The 4,535-nt window shown below is 36.3% G+C and overlaps 1 non-coding gene across 1 annotated transcript; it reads left to right on the top strand.

The window, feature by feature from the left end:
• Positions 1-2,281: 2,281 nt before the first annotated feature.
• Positions 2,282-2,390, top strand: LOC132297905 (small nucleolar RNA R71). Its single transcript, XR_009479449.1, has one exon. It is a non-coding gene; the product is annotated as a small nucleolar RNA R71 (small nucleolar RNA).
• The last annotated feature ends 2,145 nt before the right edge of the window (positions 2,391-4,535 follow it).

Below are 4,535 nucleotides of genomic sequence, written 5' to 3'. Positions count from 1 at the left end.
CCAAAATCCCCAACAATGTGTATGAACCCAGAAAATATCTAGACGTCGCAAGAAACGAAAGATAAAATAGAAATGAGGAAGGAATAGGGTTGTAAACCCTACGAAGCATTGTTAGTCTTTAACATCTCTAGCCTGGATCAAATATCTTGTTATGCATCCCTTTCTTGGTGGGGTGAAAAACACTTTGAACCCCATCCAACAAATAGTTCTTTAAGGAATTTGTTGGATTTGGATCAAAAGGAATTGACGGTCTTTCGTCAAGGCAATTCTTAGGCTTCCATGCACTTTCAACACAAGGTTTTGAAACAATTTTCTTTGAATTCAAGTTTGAAGATAGACTTTTGGAAATTCCACTTCTAAGCAAGGACTGAACTTTATCACATTCATTATCAATGCATTTTTCAACAACACATACTTCTTCATACTTGTCTATGGAATTCAGGGTCGGATTAAAGATGTTCAAATTTCACTTTCATATGCCTAAATGAGATTTTCATTATCCCCGTCCTACAATTTATGTTGGCATTTGCGTTTACCAAGAAAGGACGGCCAAGGATAACGGGAATTTGGCTATTAGGGTTCGGAACCAGTTCCGTGTCTATGACAACAAAATCAATGGGGAAGAAGAACTTATCAATCTTAATCAAAACATCCTCTATGATACCCCAGGGCTATTTGATGGATCGATCAGCAAGTTGTAAAACTACCGACGTCAGTTTTAAGTCTCCTAAGCCCAATTTGACATATACCGAGTAGGGACAAAGGTTGATGCTTGTACCTAAGTCTAGAAGAGCCCGATTAATGACATGGTCACCGATTATGCAAGAGGTAGTAGGTGAACCGGGATTTTTAAACTTTGGGAGAGTGCTGTGTTGCAAAATGGAGCTCACTTGCTCAGTCAAGACCGCTTTCTTTTGTGTTTGGCTTTTGTTCTTCCTTTTTTGGGTGCAAAGATCTTTTAAGAATTTGGCATAAACCAGAATTTGCTTGATTGCATCCAAAAGTGGAAGATTAATATTTACTTGCCTAAACATTTCAATGATTTCATTGGTCTTGGTTTTTTGTTTTTCAAGAGAAATGGACCCTTTCAAGGCATCCGGAAATGGAGCTTTAGGCTCAAAAGATTTTTTTAAATCTTTCTTTGAAGAATCTTTAACATAAGAATTTTTAAAATCCTTTTTAAAGTCATTGTTCAATTCATCTTTCAAAACATTTTTGACAACTTCCTCAATAAAATGATTATGCACATGCAATGAAGGAGGAATAAGATGAGAAACGGGACGGGCGTCAATTTTTGGTTGCACCAGTTCACTCTCTTCATTGGAAATACCTACTTGATAATCAATAAGCTTCCCACTTCTCATGGTTATCACCGCATTGACATGTTCAATTGGGTGACCTTCCGATGAGGAATGAGTCTCCACAACACATTGTTGCTTTGGTGGTGAATTCAACAGCATCTTCCCTTTCTCTCTAGCATTTAAGGTACTAGCTTAGCAATGGATTGAGAATAGGAATGAAGCAATTCAGTATTCACCTCTTGAGTGCCTAGAGCGGTCAACACTTTCTCCTCAAAAGCGGGACTCCTAGAATTTCCTTGAGAATATGATGATTGGCTAGGAAATAAGAATTAGAAAATTGATTGCCATGTGATTGAAATGGCGATGATCTAAAACCTTGAGAACCTTGGCCTTGCATTGGAGATGGAACATACTTCCCTTGAAAACTACCTTGGGGAGGGTTTGAGCCTTCCCCTTGGCTTTTCTAAGAGAAGTTTGGATGGTTCCTCCAACTTGAATTGTAATGAGTGCCATATGGATTATTCCCTTGGTGGACAAATGTAGCATTGACTTGCTCATGGTTTTCACTTGGCACATGTCCATGGGGACAATTGGAAGTAGAATGTAAAACACTTGAACAAGTCATGCAAGATTCATTAGATTCACGATGATGATCATGATTAGGGGAGGAAGACATTTGATTCACCGAAATTTGGTTGATCAAGAATTGATCAAATCTTTGAGATAAGGATTTTATCTCGGCGGCTATATCATTGGAATTGTCAACTTGATATAAGCCGACATTCTTCTTTCTACCTAAGTTTCTACCATTTTTAGAAGATAAGGATCTATGCATTGAATTTTCACTCATACTTTCATACAATTGCCACACATCATTTTCATACTTGTCAAGATAAGAGCCACCCATAGATGCATCAACCATACCCTTGTGATTATCCGGTAAACTTTTAAAGAAATATTGAACTAGTTGCCACCTAGGTATGTCATGATGTGGGCATTTCCTAAGCAAATCATTAAACCTTTCCTATGCTTCATGAAATATTTCCCCATCCCCTTGAGAAAATTCACGAATGGGATTCCTCATAGCATTAGTCTTAGAAACCGGGTAGTACTTCTTCAAGAACTCTTGTTGCATTTCTACTTAAAAAGTTATCAAAAAAGGCCTAAGATTGTTAAACCAATATTTTGCCTTGTCTTTAAAGGTGAAAGGAAAAATTTTAAGTCTTAAAACCTCTTCCGACATGTCCGTGTATTTCACGGTGGAACACACTTCAAGAAACTCATCCAAATGCTTATAAAGTTCTTCACTTGGAAGTCCATGATAGTTAGGAAGCAATTGAATGGTTTGCGGTTTAATCTCATAATGATGTGCTCTAAATGGGGACAATTGAATGCAAGTGGGTGCATTATATTCATTAGGCATATAATGGTTTCTTAAAGCAATGGGAGGATTCACAATTGGTGGTGACGAACACCTTGATTAGCTTGAACCATGGGAGGTTGTGGAGCAAAAATTGGCCGAGGCATTCCCAATAGAACTTGGCCTTGTTGTTGTGGGTGAATGAATGGTCTAGGCATGCCCAACGGTACTTATATGTTTTCATAATGCACATTAGGGTGGAGGATGCCTTATTGGTCTATTTGACCATGGTCCTCCATATGGTCGTCATTTAGTTCCTCCATTGGTGAACTAGAGTGATGAGAATTACCTCTTCCCCTAGGATTACGAACAACCGATTCAAGATGCAAATTAGGAGGGACAAGAGTAGGATTTAATAACCTACGACTATGCATACACTAGCTAAACAAATAACAAGAAAATAACAATCACTTCGCCCCCACAACAAATCAATCAACAAACATTCTCCACATACATTGATCCCATACTCCCACGCTTGAACAATATGCAAAGAACATTAAATTGCCTCCACGCAGGTTCACGATTTATCTATGAAATGAAAAACTTGCCACCACGTAGGCCGACGATTTAACTAGAGACTGAGTTAGAAAGATCTCACAGAGGGTCCTTAAGCAACTTCAATTCATTTTCAATTTTCAAGCCTTGCTATGCTTTGCAATTTTTTAGATTTTAGCCCTTTTTGCTTATGCTTAGCTTCACTTGGCTTCCTTGCTTTTAATTCTCTTTTGCTCAACTTCCTTTGCTCAATTCACCTAGCCAAATAAGAATAAATAAAATAAATAACTAAAAATAAAGTAAAGAAAAAACACGATCGAAAGAGTACTAATTCCTAATTGTTTCCAAAACATAGCGTTGCCAATTCATTCCCCGGCAGCGGTGCCAAAAACTTGGTGTAGTCGTCGATGTACAACCAAATTTGTGCAAAATAGTGTGGCCAAGTTTTAAATTTATAAATATCACTACTACCTCTAACTAAAAATATAGCTAGGGTAAGTAGGGATTGTCCCACGGGATTGTGGGTGCTCTAGCAATGGAAACAATATATAGGTTAGTAGGTCGAGTGATCAAAAGTGGAGTGTTTGGTTGATTAGACTACAAACTAAACTAAACAAGTTCAGTGTAAAATAAGTAATTTAAATGAAATTTAAAGAAAACAAGAGAGTGAGGTCTTGGGGTCTAAAGGTCACCACTAAACATCACCATTCTAGACGTTCAATGTATAATTAATGAGGGGAAGCATGTGTTGCAATTTGAGAGTGTGTGATTGACTGTTTCAACAAGCATGGATAACTAATTAAGCATATATTGTCTAAACAACCTAGTAAATAGCAATACATCAAACTAAGCCATTAATCCTTCCTTTAAGCTCACAATCTAAACACATCACATGGTCAGAGAATAATACTACTTACATTTATAAGCATGGAACATCAAACAATAAGCATGGATTGTCCTCCTATCTAACAACTAAGGTAACTACAGTACAACTAAGCTAAGGGCATGAAAATTAAACAAAATAAACTAAGAGAGAGGCACAATCCATCAAGACATGAGCATGAACCATCAAATAAATCACATGTAATACCCCTAATTTTAAAAGGGTAGTCTCGGCATTTTATTTATTGTTTTATTTTATTTTGTATGATTATTTACGTATTTGCTTAATTACTTAATTGTTTTGTTAATTAGTTTAACTTATCTGTTTTATTAATTATATTACTTGATTAACTATTTTAATTATTTAATTGGGTTCATTTCATTAAATTATATTATTTGATTAATTACTTGATAATTGTTAATTATTTAATTGATTT

This window comes from Cornus florida, unplaced genomic scaffold, assembly GCF_030987335.1.
Source record: "Cornus florida cultivar Cherokee Brave unplaced genomic scaffold, ASM3098733v1 CherokeeBrave_3.0.0_Hap2_Chr02, whole genome shotgun sequence".
Taxonomy (NCBI): domain Eukaryota; kingdom Viridiplantae; phylum Streptophyta; class Magnoliopsida; order Cornales; family Cornaceae; genus Cornus; species Cornus florida.
Note: the sequence above shows the minus strand (reverse complement) of the source record. Positions and strands in the feature narration are given on the sequence as shown.